This window comes from Conger conger, chromosome 12, assembly GCF_963514075.1.
Source record: "Conger conger chromosome 12, fConCon1.1, whole genome shotgun sequence".
In the NCBI taxonomy this organism is placed as follows: Eukaryota; Metazoa; Chordata; class Actinopteri; order Anguilliformes; family Congridae; genus Conger; species Conger conger.
The window spans coordinates 1,146,234-1,163,754 of NC_083771.1; the positions used below are offsets into that span (position 1 = coordinate 1,146,234).

The 17,521-nt window shown below is 48.5% G+C and overlaps 2 non-coding genes across 2 annotated transcripts; both read left to right on the forward strand.

Moving 5' to 3' along the window:
* The first annotated feature begins 6,440 nt into the window (after window positions 1-6,440).
* On the forward strand, window positions 6,441-6,623 carry LOC133106326 (U2 spliceosomal RNA). The gene has a single exon (XR_009704471.1). It is a non-coding gene; the product is annotated as a U2 spliceosomal RNA (small nuclear RNA).
* Window positions 6,624-6,965: 342 nt separating this feature from the next.
* Window positions 6,966-7,081, forward strand: LOC133105714 (U5 spliceosomal RNA). The gene has a single exon (XR_009703908.1). It is a non-coding gene; the product is annotated as a U5 spliceosomal RNA (small nuclear RNA).
* The last annotated feature ends 10,440 nt before the right edge of the window (window positions 7,082-17,521 follow it).

A 17,521-nucleotide genomic window follows, 5' to 3' on the forward strand; every position in this document is an offset into this window, starting at 1 on the left:
CCCAGTTTGCGGGCTGGGACGTGGCGGGGATCACAGGGGTGATGGGGATGGAGAAAGGACTCGAGGGAGAGGGGGACTCCTCTGAGAAGGAAGGAGACTGAAGGTTTGGAGAAATTTTGTTTAAAAAATGGTTGTAAATGTAATTACATTGAATGTGCGGGGATTAAGAAACTCGGGGAAGAGGCAGGCACTTTTTGCCTCTCTAGCAGCAACAAGGGGCAACGTGTTTTTATTACAGGAGGTGCACCTTCGGGACATGGGGGATGTACTGGGTTTCTCGGAGGAGTGGACGTGGGGCCCATCGGCGTGGTCGGTGGGCAGCGTTCATGCCGATGGGCTGGGGATCCTGGTGAAGGGTTTAGATTTGGAGATCCAGGAGTCATTGTGGCAGGGCGGGCGATGTACACAGACATTAATCAGGGTCCTTTTAAAATAAGAGTTTTTAACGTGTACGGGTCAACTCGAAGTGGGCGGAGACTGGAGGTATTTAGGGAGCTGGTGCCCAGTCTGTCCACCTCCAGGCGGATCATCCTGGGGGGGGACTTCAACGTGTCGCTGGATGGGGGAGGGACTAGCGCTGCTGGGGGGGATTATTCAGCAAGAGCGCTGGCGGAGCTGGTCAGGGACTACGGCCTGGTCGACTCCTTCCGGGCAGCACATCCGGCGGCTCCAGGCGTTACCTGGCGTAATTCCAGGGGAGCTGCGAGCCGCCTGGATTACATTTTTGTGGCGAAGGAGTGGGTGGGGGTGACCGCCACGCTGCAGCCTTCATGGGCATCGGACCATGACATGCTGCAGGTGGCGGTCCCCATTCCCAACACGCAATGGGGTCCAGGGTACTGGAAATTGAACACCTCCCTGATAAAATCTAGGGCTTTCCAGGAGGCCTTTAGGGGCTTTTATAAGGCCGTGAGGGCTCTGCGGGGCTTATACCCCACAGCGGTAGAGTGGTGGGAGGCGGCCAAAGCGCGTTTCGGGCTTTTCTGCCGAAACCATAGCATGGCGCAGCGGCGGAGGGAGCGGGCTTAGGTGAGGAGGTGGTTGGATGTCCTCACCTATATGCACGCCCAGCTCAACAGGGGGAGGGCAGTGAGGTGGGAGGCCTATGAGGGGGCAAAGGAGAGGGTGAGGAGTCTCCTAGAGGGAAGGGCTAAGGCCTCGGCCTTCCAGGGCCGGCTGAGGGAGATGGAGGAGGGGGAGAAGCCCACTGCATATTTTTTTCAGGCTGCTGAGGCTCGGAGGAGGGCCGCCATGATCTCCGGGTTGAAAGGGGAAGCGGGGCTGGAAACGGGGGTCCCGGAGATGCTGGGGATTGCGGAGGGCTTCTTCCGAGACCTCTTCAGCAGGAGAGAGTGCGACCCGGAGGAGCAGGAGGCACTGCTGGGGTGTGTGGTGCCCCGGTTGGGGCGGGAGGAAGGGCAGGCACTGGAGGCGGAGCTCAGTTTGGAGGAGCTGACAGGGGCGCTCCGCTCCATGATGGAAGGGAAGTCCCCGGGGCATGATGGACTCCCATGGGAGTTCTACAATGCCTTCTGGGATCTCGTTGGACCCGACCTCGTGGAGGTCTTGCAGGCTCTTCTGGAGGGGGGAGAGCTGTCGGCCTCCATGAGGAAAGGAGTGGTGACGCTGCTCTACAAGGGAGGTGACAGGGCTGATCTTAAGAACTGGCGTCCAATCACCCTGCTGACGGCGGACTATAAGCTGCTGGCCAAAGCGGCTGCGGTTCGCCTGAAGCAGGTGATGGACGTCCTGGTCAGCCCTGACCAGACTTGTGGGGTACCTGGGCGGTCCTGCAGCTGGAATCTGATTCTGCTGCGGGACACGATTGACTGGGTGCGCGATCGGGGCCTTCCTCTGGCGGTGGTCAGCATCGACCAGGAGAAGGCTTTCGATCGGGTGCAGCATGCCTTCCTGTTCCGGGTCCTGGAGCAGATGGGTTTGGGCCCCTGGTTTCTGTCCTGGCTGCGCATGCTGTACAGGGGAGTGTACAGCTGCGTAAGAATAAATGGGTTTCTGAGCGGGGCTGTAGAGCAAGCAGGGGGGGTGCGGCAGGGGTGCCCAATCTCCCCGCTGCTCTACATCCTGTTCATGGAGCCCTTCGCAGAGCTGGTGCGCCGGGACCCAGGAGTGGACGGGGTGAGGATCCCAGGGGCCGCAGGGGCCGTTTTGAAGATCCAGCAGTATGCTGACGACACAACAATGTTTGTGTCGTCGACTCGGTCCCTGGCAAGGGTGAGAGTCCTGGTGGACAGGTTTGCGGCAGGGACGGGCTCCAGGGTGAACCTGTCCAAGTCCTCAGTCCTGCTGTGTGGCTGGTGGAGGGAGGAGGTGAGGGACTACGGTGGCTGGGAGCGGTGCCAGGGGGGACTGAAGGTGTTGGGGGTGCGCTTTTTTCCCCAGGGCAGTGGTGAGCGGAACTGGGAAGAGCGTATGGCGCTGGTAAGATCACGGCTGGGGGTGTGGGCACGCAGGCGGCTGTCGCTGACTGGGAGGGTGGTAGTGGTGAGGGCTGTCCTGCCGCTGACCCACGTGGCTCCACAGGCAGAAGAGCAGTCCCCGGCCTATCAGGCAGTGCTGCGCTTCCTGAGGCAGTGCCCAGCTCCAGTGGAGAGGGAGAGCCTTCTCCAACATAGAGTGCTGTATAACAGCATTGCGGGCAGGCAAGTGGCAGGTCCCGAAGGGGTGCCGCTGAACCTTGAGTGGGGCAAGGTGAGCGGGGGGAGGGCACCAGGGGTGGTGCGGGACCTCCACTGGCTGTGCGCGATGGGCAGGCTGTCGGTGCGGGAAGTGCTGCATCGCCATGGGTGCAGTGCCAGCCCACTCTGTCCAAGGGGCTGTGGGCTGGTGGAGTCAGTGGCTCATGCCCTGTGGGAGTGCCGGTTTGCAGGGGTGTACTGGGGGTTGGTGCGGGGCCTCCTCAGGGGGATAGGGCCTGCCTTCACCCTGAGCAGGGAGAGTGTCCTGTATAGGCGGGGGCTGGCAGCAGTGGGAGCCGTGGCTGAGGGTGTAGTGTGGGAGGTGGTAGGGTACGGAAAGTGGGTGCTGTGGGAGGACAGGATGGCAGCAGTGGGGACGAGGCTCAGGGTCCTGACTCCCAGCCAGCTCTATTATAGGTTCTCTGGGAGGGTAGCGGAGAGAATAAGGGGGGATGGGGTGGTGCACGGGTGGGAATGGGTGCGGAAGTACTGGGGAGGCCTGGAAAGGCTTTTCCTCTGGGAGGGGGGTCCCGGGAATATGTAAATATGTAAATATGTAAATATAATGTATGTGATTGGGGTGGTCGGGTTCGGGGTTTGTGGGGTGGGGCTTGCTTGTGGGGAGGGGGGAGGGTGGGGTTTTTGGTTTTGGTATTTGTTTTTGTATTTGTATTTGTATGGTTTTTTCAGTTGGTTGTTTGGGGTGAGTTGTAAGTATGGTTAAGTGGGGGGTGGGGGGCTTGAGGGGATGTATTGTTAAAAAGGTTGAATGTACAATTGGTGTAGCGGCGATGGTATGTATTTGTGTAAGTATTTAATAAAATATTTTTTTATCTTTTAAAGAGGTGTCGTTTGATGCTATGTTCCTGCAGGAGTGTTGGACTATTTTTTTGCCTCGAAAAAATGGAGTGTGGAAAGTTTTGTGGTGCTTCCCAGCTGGTCCTCAGACCATAGTGTAATAAAGTGTATATTGGGGGGAGGGGAGGCTAGAAGACAAAGGAGATGGTTTTTTAATGCCGATCTCCTCAAAGATTTTGTTTTTTGTGAACAATTTACAGAATTTTATTTGGGGTGGAGGGTTTTCAAAGCCCAGTTTTCCTGTGTGCTGGAGTGGTGGGAAATGGTGAAACTTAGGTTAAAAGAGTTTTGCATAGCCTATGGCATAGCGAAGAGGAGGGAAGAGAGAGAGAAGGTGTGGGCACTGAAGGGAGAGCTGCAATACTGGGTGGGGGTGGCAAACAGGGGAGGGAGGGTTAACGCAGAGGAAGTCAAGGTTTTAAAAGAAAAAATAAAATTTTATTACATCGAGAGAGCAAGGCGTTTTGCCTTCCTGGCAAGGGTGGAGCGGAGGGAAAAGGACGAGAAGGTAACGCCTTTCTTTTTTAAAACAGTGAGAGCGCGGCAAAATGATGGGTGGATCGAGGCGATAAGGACAGGCCAGGGGGAGGTAAGGAAGCTGGAGGAAAAGCTGGACGCCGCAGCGCTTTTTTACTCGGTGCTGTTTGGGAGGGAAGAGGGACACAGAGGAGGGGGACAGGCTGGTGGCGCAGCTCTGGAGGAAGGTAGGGAAGGGACAACAGGAAGCTCTGGGGAGGAGGATAAGGATGGAAGAGGTAAGGGAGGCCTTGTTCTCTTTAAAAGCGGGGAAAACGCCAGGGAGAGATGGGATTACCAGGGAGGTATATACCCACTTCTGGGGAATAATGGCTGAGGATCTGGTGGAAGTTTTTAACCGGGCGGGAGAAGTGGGGAAAATGCCCTTATCAATGAGGGAGGGGGTAGTGCATCTGCTGTACAAGAAGGGGGAGAGGAAAGATCTGGGGAACTGGCGGCCAGTCACTCTCCTCTGCACCGATTACAAAGTGCTGGGGAAGGTGCTGGCCAACAGGGCCAAGGGGGTGTTAACAGAACTTAATTCTGTTAAGGGATGTTTTGAGCTGGGCAAGAAGCAGGAAAGTTGGGGTAGGGGTGATTGGCCTGGACCAACAGAAGGCATTCGACCGGGTCGACCACGCCTTCCTGGTGCAGGTTTTGGAGAGGATGGGATTCGGGGAGGGCTTTATTACCTGGGTGAAGACCCTCTACAACGGGGCCTTCAGCCGGGTAAAAGTAAATGGGGCCCTGAGTGCACAGGTGATGCAGGGTAGAGGGGTGAGGCAGGGGTGTCCCCTGTCCCCGCTATTGTACGTCTGCGTTATAGAGCCCCTGGCAGAGCTGATGAGGCAGGACGGGGTGTTCAGGGGCCTGCAGATCCCGGGCAGCGGGGGGGAGAGGGTAAAGCTGCTGCAGTACGCGGATGACACCACAGTGGTGGTCTCATCGGAGAGGGATGTGGAGAGGGTCATGGGCCTGGTGGGCCAGTACTGTCGAGGGTCAGGATCCAAAATTAATTATACCAAGTCGACAGTGATGGTGACCGAGGGATGGAGAGGGAGAAGGGGGGAGGAGCATGGCCTGGTAGCGTGTGAGGAGGGGATAAAGGTGCTGGGGGTCCGTTTCAGCGGGGAGAGGGCGGACAGGCTGAACTGGCAGCAGTGCCTGGAGAAAGTGGAGAAGAGGTTAGGAGTGTGGAGGGAGAGGGCGCTGACACTTTCAGGTAAGGTCCTAACGGTGAAAGCGGACATTTTACCGAGGATAATTTATTTAGGTAGGGTTTTTCCGATCCCGGCGGTGTACAAGATCAAACTAAACCGGTTGATTTTTAATTTTCTATGGGGAGGGAGGCTAGAGCCTGTAAAAAGGGATATCTTATTTTTGCTGGTGGAAAAGGGCGGGAGAGGCCTAATAGACGTGGGCCTGAAGGTAGAGGTCTTGTTCGTGAAGAGCATTTATGACGCCTTGGTGGGAGATGAGGGCCACAAGTGCCGGCACCTCAAGAGGATGTGGGTGGGGACGGCCATGAGAGAGCTGGTGGGGTGGGACAACAGCGGGCCGAGGGCGGAAGACATCCCGTGGTGCTACACGAGGGCAGCTCTCTTTTTAAGATCTAATAGAGAGATCATCGTGGCACAGGGGCTGGGGGACCATCGGGCCCTCTACAAAGAGATCCTGGGCAGGAGGACAAGGGCGGCAGAGAGGGAGGTGGAAAGGAGCGGAGGGCAATGGAGGTGGTTGACAGCCAAGTGGCTCCCAAACCGGGCGAGAGACCTGAACTGGATGGGCGGTCTGGGAAGGCTACCGGTGAGGGAGAGGATGCACAGGGCCGGCACGGCCAGGAGCCCTTTGTGCCCCAGGGGCTGTGGGAGGGAGGAGACAGGAGGGCATGCCCTGTGGGAATGCCCTTTTGCAAGGGTCTTTTGGGGGAGGGCAAATAAGGGGGTGTTTCTCCCGGTCTGGGCCACAGCGGTGGACAAGGCTGGGGTCATGAAAGCAGCTGGGGTGGAGAGTCGTAAGGCTGAGGAGAGGGAGGTGTTCGGCCTCCTAGTGAGCTGGGGGAAGCTGGCCCTGTGGGACAGCAGGAATCAGAAAGTCATGAACCCCACAAGTAGCACGACGAGTGGGTGGGAAAGGAGAGTAATGGTGGGGATAGGGGTGTGTGCCCAGGTAGAAGGGAAAAAAAGGGGCAAAAAGAAATGGGAAAAGGTGAAGGTCGCCTTGAGCCTATAAAAGGCAAATGTGTAAATAGTGTACATAAGTGTAAATAGTGAATGTATATGTGTTGTCTGTAGAAAAGATGTTGGGTCTGTACAGTGTGTGTGTTATGTGTATGTAATGTGAATATGATGTAAAATTATATTTGTGTAAATAAATATTTCTTATACAAAAAAAAAAAAATCTGTTCTTATCAGTTTAATATCTGATACGTCCCCTATCAGGGGACTATATATTAAACGGATTTTTGGCACAGGGAGTCGGAGAAGGAGCTTGCTCCGTCCGCTTCAAGCATCGACCCGTTATTGCAGTGCGTTCGGGAACGGTGCGCCTCTCCAAGTTTTGTGCAAATAAAGGTTGTGTTTTGTTGTTCTTTGCTAGGTGGGTGGGTTGCCCTGTTCTTCCCCCTTTTTGTTTGTTTGTTTATTTTGTATGTATGTAAATTGTGTTGTAAATAGGGTGAATATGTGCCCTTGTTGTAAGTGTGCGCTTGCCTCTGTTTTTTAGCAAAATGATGTAGTTTTCTGTGCGGGACGTAACTGTTTGTTATTGCGCTGTCTCGCTTTTCCCACCTTCCCTCTCGGATTGTCCGGCCGGCTGGCAGCAGTGGCAACCCCGGGTCAGTGGGAGTGGCTGGGAAGGGGGCCGGAGGCGCCTGGTGCGCTGAAAGGTCACATTTCGCTCGGGTTTCTCTTCAGCACGCACAAATCTTTCGCCTTTTACTAAAGATTTCCGTGGAGAGGAACGCACCTGAGTTTGTGCTATTTTTGGATGCTCCGTCCATAGGACGGGGCAGCTTCGAACGGTTTAAGGACAGACGGCAATGTGCGACAGGTATGCGGGTTGCTTGCGAGTCGCTGATGAGCCGAGCCGACTTGCTCGTTTCTGACTTATTGCCTGCTTGCCATGTGCGATTGATGCCCCGCTCGCTAAATAGCTTTGGTCGCTGCCTAGAGAGCAGCTATTCAGTAAGTAACTCGGTAGTAAGTACGTAACAGTGTACTCGGTATGTGTTGAGTGTTTTTGGCGGCTGTGCCTGCCAGTAGAGGACAGTGGGTCTTGGTGGGAGGAGCAAGCTGAGTCCGGCTGTTACGGTAGCTCGCCGACCGGCCAGTCAGTGCGTGCGCAGGGTTCTTGGGAAGGCGGGGAGGGGGGCCGGCTCCTGGGCCAGGTGGCATCTGCCCCGAGCGCGGTCCGGGGGCACCGGGAGGGCGCCGTCGGCAGGGGCCAGTTTGTGGTTATCGCTTCTCGGCTTTTTGGCTAAGATAGGCGGTCGAATCGTTGGTTGGTTGCTTGTGTCCTTTTTTTTGTGTAGGTTGTGTTAAAGAGCCCAACCGGAGAGGAGGAGTGAGGGGGTCCTCCGGGAGGGTAAGGCCCTTTTTGGGCGTGCTTTTCCTTTGTCTCTGTGTGTTTGATACTTCTGTTAAATTGTTTGTAGTGTGGTTTAGTTTTTGTGTGGTGGCGTAGCTGCTAGGGTCGGCGCCCGGAGGCACTGCTGTGTCCGTTTCTCGTTGAGGGAGAAGGAAGGGAAGCTCCTGGAGATGTCCCGTTTGGACTTCTCCAGGAAGCTTCTAATCGGGGCTTTAAAGTTTGTGCCGGGAGATATTAATTGTCTGGTGGTTCTTCCCCGGGGTCGGGGCTTTGATGTAAGCTTCCGAACCCCCCAGTTGTTGGGTTCCTTTTGGAACACCGTCGGAAACATTAAGGAGAGCTTCTCAATGTTTGATATTGAGAGGCTCACAGACGATTCAGTAAAACACATTATCTTCAAGATGTATAACGAGACAGTGGAGCCAGAGGACCTGGTATCGTGGCTGGCCAACTACTGTCTCGTTAGGGGGCCAGCACAGAAAATTTTTGACATCGACGGTATCTGGACGGGGAGCTGGAAGGTTCCGGTTAAATTGGTGGAGGATAGAACTGGTTATGGGGGGTTGAGACACCTGCCCTCCCTTATTGTTCTTGGGGAAAACAGGGGGCTGGTCTTCTACCAAGGCCAGCCAAAACTTTGCAGGAAGTGTGGGGCCTATGGCCACCTGGCAGAGGCCTGCCAGGTCATTTTCTGCAACAGGTGCAGGGAGGTGGGGCATCTCGCTGCTGAGTGCGAGAATGGAATCAGGTGCAACCTCTGCAGGTCGTCAAACCACCTGTTCAGAGATTGCCCTGATTCCTACGCTAACAGGGCTAAACAGGCGAGGGCTGACGCCCGGGAGAGGCAGCAGGAGGAGGGGGAGGCCATGAGGAAGGAGCAGGAGGAGAAGGAAGAGGGAAAGGGCGAGGAAGCCCAAGAAGGGGCAGAAGGTGAAAATAGTGGTCAGGGTGTGGCTTCTCCCAAGCCTCCTCTGGATCATCCAGGTGTTCTTTGGCAAACTTCAGATGGGCCTGTACATGTGCCTTCTTCAGCAGAGGAACCTTGCGTGCGCAGCAGGATTTTAATCCTTCACAGTGTAGTGTGTTACTGACGGTTCTCTTCATGACTGTGGTCCCAACTGCCTTCAGGTCATTAACAAGCTCCTCCTGTGTAGTACTGGGCTGATCCCTGACCTCTCTCATGATCATTGATATCCCACGAGGCGAGATCTTGCGTGGAGCCCCAGACCGAGGGAGATTGGCGGTGAGTTTGTGTTTCTTCCATTTTCTAATAATTGCTCCAACAGTTGTTAAACAAGCAGCTTGGTGAGAAGTTATTTTCTTGTAGCCCATCCCAGCCTTGTGCAGGTCTACAATTTTGTTCCTGATGTCCTTAGACAGCTCCTTTGTCTTGGCCATGGTGGAAACGTTGGAATCTGATTGTGTGGACAGGTGTCTTTTATACAGCTACATAACGATGTAGCGAGTTGACACAGGTGTTTTGGGTAATGAGCTGAGATTAGGAGTGCTTCTTAATGGAAAACTAACTGGTCTGTGGGAGCCAGAATTATTGCTGATTGGTAGGGGATCAAATATTTATTTCATGCAAAAATACGGTAATAAATTTATAAAAAGTATGATGTTGTTATTGTGGATTATTTTGTGATATTCTGTCTCTCAATGTTAAAATGCACCTATGATTAAAATTCTACACAAATCCATTCTTTGTAAGTGGGCAAATCTACAAAATCAGCAAGGGATCAAATAATTATTTGACTGTATGTGATGTGTAGTGGCGTAGGCAGGATTCTAAAACTGGTTGTACTTGCAGCACAATCAATATTAATGTACTTTACCTACGTTTGGGGAAATGGCAGAGAGAAAATACTTTGCTAAACAGACCAACTGCAAGAGGAAGTGCATGTCTTACGATCATACTGTTAAATGTGTGCTGTGTTAAAACCCGTGTTTTTCTGAATAGTCAGTAATGCGTGTTTGTAAGTTCCCACTCTGTTCTGAATTCATGAAGGATTCTTACAATTACATCTCAAAATAATACCTCTGCATTTTTAAAGGTAAAGAGGCACCTTTGTTTGTAGGCTATATAGACACACACACAGGATTTATTATTTTGGACAGTGCTGCAACAAATTCTTACATGCTATACAAAGAACTGTCATCACTGGAACAGGAAGCAGTGGCACTTATGGAGGAGCTCACTGCACAGGTGTGTGGTGTCTCAGAGACAGAACCCAAGGAATCTCAACAGGCCATGTATGATCATGTGCCTGTGCCTCCAGCCACACAGACTCTGGATGTCAAGGTGGCGTCGTATGGTCACAAGAGTTACATGCTGTGCAGGATGGACATTGGGAAGAAACAGAACACTCCGTGGAAGTGCAAAGAGGGTGATGTCCCCCTTTGCGGACAGCTAAAAGGGCACATTTGGGATATTTGTGAATTGCATCTTCATTGTATGTAGATTGTGAGGTGATTTCAATAAGTTCCTGAATCAAAATATGTATTTGTCTTTGAAATGGCTCACCGAGTATTGCTTTGTGGAAAGGCAATCTCTTAGGAGGTAGGGAGGGGTCAGGCCAAGTGTGAAAAGCCTACTTACTCAGCCTTATATTTTATATTTCTAATTGGATTTACTACAATATCTTCGAGACCCAAGACCAAGATGAACAAATGTCAGCAACCCTAACATCGTTACAATTGGTTAGCGCAGGCTTTTGCAACATTCCTGGACGGGTTCAAAACTGAGGGTTTGAATGTGTGATTCTAGAGCAATTCACAACCCAGAAATGATTCAGTCCTACTTGCTGTTCTCATATGATTGTAGCGGAGTTTGTGCTGAAAATAATTACATTACACACTTTGGATATATAAAGTTGATTAAATTGACAAATGTCAGAGTGTGGCAGTCATTAGTTCTCATTTTGCCTTCAGACCCCAGAGGGTTGAAAGCACTGGCTAAGCACATTTGTGATAAATAAGGATTTGTGGGCGTGTGATGTGAATTTATGGAGTAACAAAGGAGTTCTTCTGGCATGACATCAGTATAGGTATAAAGATATAGGTTTGAGGCAATTTGATACTCCAGACATGCAACTGTTCCTCATTGCAATCCCAAAAGCCAGGTCTCTGCCCAGTTTCTAACTGGGGACCAGTCTCGTGTGAGGCAAATGCGATAACCATGATACTTTTGAAACCACATGGCAGCAAGGCATCGTATTAGTTGCATTTAATTAAAAGTTCTGAAAATTGCACAATGATTTTGTGTTGAAGCATGTTTTCCTGCTATAAGGGAGTGGGGATGGAGGAACAGACACAACCGAAAAGGGAACCTTCACAGTTAACCACAGGACATTTGATAACCACCAATAGAATCTAGGGGAACCACAAGAGGAGAAAGGGAAAATGGTAAGAGTCCATTTAGACTTAGGCACTTCCAAACACAGTTTCTATAGAATAAGTGGAGAGCTTTAGAAGAAGAGAGGATATTCGAGAAAATTGATAGAGCCACCTGAATACAGAGTAACACAGTTTAGGAAGAGAACCTGAACAGGGCATAATCAGACAAAATCCTAATCTTAATCCTAAAACAAGAGAAATGTTGAATGTCTTTTAAAATATCTGTGCTGCTGGGCATTGGCTCAGTGTCTGAAGCAAAATGAAACACACAAACCCAGAAAGGAGGGAAAATTAGGCTTAAATAGAGTAGGCCCTGCCTACCAATAATGGATAACTGGTTTGGTAATTAGACTGCACCTGGTTACCAATTAACCAAGGCAGCAATCTGCACACGTGAGCCAAAAAAAGGTACTGGCTGGAAAATGAGTTGGGAAACCCTGACAGCGGCAAAAGGAAATCTCAGATCCTGAGTTTGATGTGTAGTTTCTGCAGTGGAGTGGCTATCACGTTTCCCAAGAAAACAAAAGGTCCTCAGTTTAAAGTTGAGCAAGAACTGCCAAAGCACACTTGTGATGAACCAGGATTTGTGGGTGTGGGTGACATGAATTTATGGATTAACAAATTCTTCTAGCATGAAGTACAAAGACTAATTGTCTGGAGATAAATTCAAACCTTTCAGATATCAACGTTGAGCCACAACGACACTGCAGAAACTACACATCAAGCTCATTATCTGAGATTTCCTTTTGCAGGAAAACATGTAAAAAGAATGGGCACTTTTTGTAACTAAGCATTAAAATAAATTATTATTATATCTTGCTGGCATATGGTTCCTTGTGTATTGTGCTTATTACATTAGACTCAAAAGACAAAGGTCCCCAAATTGGGCAGAAACATGGCTTTTGGGATTGCAACGAGAAACAAAGCGCATGTCTGGAATATCAAATTGCATAAAATTTCTCTCTGTGGCTCAACGTTGATGTAAAAAAATTTCAAACATTGGTCTCTACCTGAACCTATCTATGAATCTGACAATTATCCTGAGAACATTATGCCAGAAGAACCATCTTCTAAATCCATAAATTCATGTCACCCACACCCACAAATCCTTGTTCATCGCAGGTGTGCTAAAGCAGTGCTTATAGTGAAAAAGCTGTTTCTGCTCTGTCTCAAACCAAGGCGTTCTTGGCAAACATGATAGCCACTACACTGCAAAAACTTCACATCAAGCTCAATAACGGAGTTATTTTGGCAGGAAAACGTGCTTCAACACAAAAAGATTGTGCAATTTTCATGACTTATATGAATTACTTTGAATGCTATCTTGCTGCCATGCGGTTTCGGTTGTGTCGTGCTTATAACGTGAGCTTCTCACGCAAAAGGTCCCCAGTTTAAAGCCAAGCAGAAACATGGAATTTGGGACTGCACCAAGCAACACAGTCCATGTCTGGAATATCAATTGCGTAGAACTTCTCTCTGTGGCTCAACGTCGATATCAGAAAAGTTCAAACATCGATCTGTACTTGAACCTATCTCCTGACAATTAGCCCGAGTAATTTATGCCAGAAGAGCTACGTTGTTAATCCAAAAGATCACTTGACCCATGAATCCTTAGTTATCTCAAGTGTGCTTGGCCAATGTGAAACCCGTTTCTGCTCGGTTTTGAACCGAGAACCTTTAGCGTTCTTGGCAAACATGATAGCCACTAGCTTGCAGAAACTACACATCAAACTCATTATCTGAGATTTAATTTTGTAGGAAAACGTGCTTCAACACAAAAAGATTGTGCAATTTTCATGACTTAGTATTAAAAGCAGTTAGTATGATACCTTGCTGCCATGTGGTTTCGGTTGTGTAGTGGTTATCACATTAGCCTCACACGCGAGAGGTCCCTGCTTACAAACTGGGCAGAAACATGGCTTTTGAGTTTGCAAGGAGGAACACAGCGCATGTCTGGAGTATCAAATTGCGTAAAACGTCTCTCTGTGGCTCAACATTGACATCAGAAAAGTTCAAACATTGGTCTCTACTGGAATCTATCTATGATCTGACAATTAGCCTGAGTACATTATGCCCGAAGAACCATCTTGTTGATCCATAAATTGACGTCACCCACACCCACAAATCCTTGTTCATCGCAATGTGCTTTGGCAGTGCTAACAGCGGAAAAAAGCTGTTTCTGCTCGGTTTTGAACCAAGAACCTTTAGCGTTCTTGACAAACATGATAGCCACTACACTGCAGAAACGTCACATCAAGCTCAATACCGGAGTTATTTTGGCAGGAAAACATGCTTCAACACAAAGAAATTGTGCAATTTTCATGACTGAGCATTCAAAGCAATTAATATATTTTGCTGCCATGTGGTTTCGGTTGTCGTGCTTATAACGTGAGCTTCTCACGCAAAAGGTCCCCAGTTTAAAGCCAAGCAGAAACATGGAATTTGGGACTGCACCAAGCAACACAGTCCATGTCTGGAATATCAATTGCGTAAAACTTCTCTGTGGTTCAACGTCGATATCAGAAAAGTTCAAACATCGATCTGTACTTGAACCTATCTCCTGACAATTAGCCCGAGTAATTTATGCCAGAAATGCTACGTTGTTAATCCAAAAGATCACTTGACACATGAATCCTTAGTTATCTCAAGTGTGCTTGGCCGATGTGAAAGCGGTTCTGCTCGGTTTTGAACCGAGAACCTTTAGCGTTCTTGGCAAACATGATAGCCACTTGCTTGCAGGGAAACGTGCTTCAACACAATTTTTTTGTTGTTGCAATTTTCATAATGAGACGGGTGCGTGGGGGTTGGACCCAAAATGCACGACTCAGAAACAATAGTTAAATAAAGTCCCGTTAGGGCTTTATTCGGGACGAGTCCCAGGAGCGTAGTAAACACAAGCAAAGTCCATACACGAAGATCCAGCCAAACAAATATAAAACAAACAAAAAGCACGGTGCCGAGGGAAGAGGCAATCTCGTAGTCGGTAGACGTGCAGGGAGGTCCGGTAGCAGGAGAGCTGTCAGCGGGGCAGATGAACAGGCGGACGGCAGGCAGAGGCATAGTCGTGGGCGAAGCGGGAGTCGAAACCATGAAACAATCAGCGGGGCAAAAGTACAAAAACGGTAGGCGAGGACGTAGTCAAAAAACAAACGATGGTCACAAAACAGAAATCAATAAACTATGGTCGGTAAACAGGCTTGGATCGTAATATGTAATCAAAACAGTCAATGCTCAAGAGTTGCGTGGAAAACAGAGGCAGACAATTTCGCGAAAAACAGTTGCGCGACTGGGCTATAAATGCGGGTGTAGACAGGTGTAGACAATTAGTTAGAGCGTAACAAGGAAATGGAAAACAGGTGCGATGGATGACAAGTTTAACAAGGAGATTAGTAATCGTTAGTAATAAACCTATCCTGCCCTAGCATTAGTAAATTAGTAAATGACATGCACGAGAAACGTAAGGTAACATGAACACATGATTAGTCTTGTTAGTTTCTACCCAATCCTGATCTAGCGTTAGTCGTTTTAGTAAATAGACAAATGGAAATAATTAGGGAGTGAATGACAGAAGGAGCGAGAGAGAAAAGGCGGAACGCAAGGTTTGCGGAAAGACATGTAAAAGTGTATGCATACACAACGACCAGTTAACGTAACAATAAACATAAATCAAAACATAATACAAAACGAAACTAAGACGATAACCATTCAACATAACAAGGTAATATAATCGTAACGAAACATAACTAGACATGACGAGAAAATAAATCGTAACAAGAAATAAACTAAGCAACATGACGAACCTAGACTAACATAATACATGATAAGACACTACGTGACTAAGACAACATGAATAAACATAAAACATGGCGAGACAGACCTGAAACGTGACACATAACTTAGTATTAAAAGCAATTAGTACGACACCTTGCTGGCATGTGGTTTCGGTTGTGTAGTGCTTATCACGTTAGCTTCTCATGCAAAAGGTCCCCAGTTTTAAGCCGAGCAGGAACATGGATTTTGGGACTGCAACAAGCAACAAGCAACACAGTCCATGTCTGGAATATCAATTGCGTAAAACTTCTCTCTGTGGCTCAACGTCGATATCAGAAAAGTTCAAACATCGATCTGTACTTTAACCAACCTATCTATCTCCTTACAATTAGCCAGAGTAATTTATGCCAGAAGAGCTACATTGTTAATCCAAAAGATCACTTGACCCATGAATCCTTAGTTATCTCAAGTGTGCTTGGCCAATGTGAAAGCTGTTTCTGCTCGGTTTTGAACCGAGAACCTTTAGCGTTCTTGGCAAACATGATAGCCACTAGCTAACAGGGAAACGTGCTTCAACACAATTTTTTTTTGTTGCAATTTTCATAATTTAGCATTAAAAGCAATTAGTACGACACCTTGCTGGCATGTGGTTTCGGCTGTGTAGTGCTTATCACGTTAGCTTCTCATGCAAAAGGTCCCCAGTTTAAAGCCGAGCAGAAACATGGATTTTGGGACTGCAACAAGTAACAAGCAAGACAGTCCATGTCTGGAATATCAATTGCGTAAAACTTCTCTCTGTGGCTTAACGTTGATATCAGAAAAGTTCAAACATCGATCTGTACTTTAACCAACCTATCTATCTCCTTACAATTAGCCCGAGTAATTTATGCCAGAAGAGCTACATTGTTAATCCAAAAGATCACTTGACCCATGAATCCTTAGTTATCTCAAGTGTGCTTGGCCAATGTGAAAGCTGTTTCTGCTCGGTTTTGAACCGAGAACCTTTAGCGTTCTTGGCAAACATGATAGCCACTAGCTAGCAGGGAAACGTGCTTCAACACTATTTTTTTGTTGTTGCAATTTTCATAACTTAGTATTAAAAGCAAATCGTATGAAACCTTGCTGGCATTTGGTTTTGGTGTTGTACTGTTTATCACGTTAGCCTCACAAGCAGATACTTGGCTTTTGGGATTGCAACGTGGAACTCAGAACATGTCTGGATATCAAATTGCTTAAAAACTCATCACTGTGGCTCACGGTTAATGTCAGAACATTTTAAACATTAGTCTCTACGTGAACCAACCAATCTATCTCCTGACAATTAGCCTGAGTACATTACGCCCGAAGAACCATCTTGTTAATCCATAAATTGACGTCATCCACACCCACAAATCCTTGTTCATCGCAATGTGCTTTGGCAGTGTTTACAGTGGAAAAAGTTGTTTCTGCTTCATTTCAAACCAAGGACTTTTGTCGTTCTTGACAAACATGATAACCACTACACTGCAGAAACGTCACATCAAGCTTAATACCGGAATTATTTGGGCTGGAAAACGTGCTTCCACAGAAAAAAATTTCATGACTTGGCATTCAAAGCAATTACTTTGCAATATCTTGCTGAAATGCGGTTTCGGTTGTGTTGTGCTTATAATGTTAGCTTCTCACGCTAAAGGTCCCCAGTTTAAAGCCGAACAGATACATGGATTTTGGGACTGCAACAAGGAACACAGTCCATGTCTGGAATATTAAATTGTATCAAAACTCATCACTGTGGCTCAACGTTGATGTCAGCAGCACTGAAACAGCCCTGGTAAAAGTACTCAATGACCTACTCCTCACTTCTGACAGTGGCTGCATCTCTACTTGTAGGCCTCCGTGGACAGGCTCTCTCTTTGTTTAGATCATATCTATCGGACCAATATCAATTTGTGCACTTTAACAATGACTCCTCTAATCAATCCAGGGTTAGATACAGAGTACCACAAGGATCTGTGCTTGGGCCCTTGCTGTTCTCTCTCTATATCAGGGCTCTCAAGTTTCATGAAAAACTCTGAGTGAGATTGCAAATCAGGGCTGGAGCAAATCGACATTGTGTATGTTTTGGTCGCAGAGGCCCCTGGCCTGGCTGGCGGCGCATGGGGTCCTCCCGGTCCAAGGAGTGCTGCATGCCCGGAGACTGGCCAGGACTGCAAAGTGCCCTTGGCCCAGGTGTGGAGAGGAAGAGTCGGTCCGCCACTGCCTGTGGGACTGCCCGGTGGCAAGGACCCTCTGGACACAGTGCGGGCCCCTGATCCAGCTGCTGTTGGGAGCGGGAAGGACCCTGCAGTGCCAGACTGTACTCTATGGTGTGGGCAGGGGAATGGACACATGCAAGTGGAGGTGCCTGTGGCTGGCAATAAACTGCTTTAAACAGGCCATCTGGTCGGCCCGCACTGTGTGCTGCCCGGTACAAAGGTCATCTTTTTTAAGGATCTTGTTGGTTATTTTAAACAGTTTTGTGTGGTTTTATCAATAAAAAAAGGGAAGGGTAAGAGGTCATGGTGGGAATTTTAATAAAATTACATACCTTTTATTGTATTTCTGTATATGGAATGTAATTTTGTGATTTTGTTATTTAAGATTTGTTATTTATTCCTGTAATGACTTGCCCTTGCAAAAATAATGTATTGTAATTTTTAAATGTATTGATACAATAA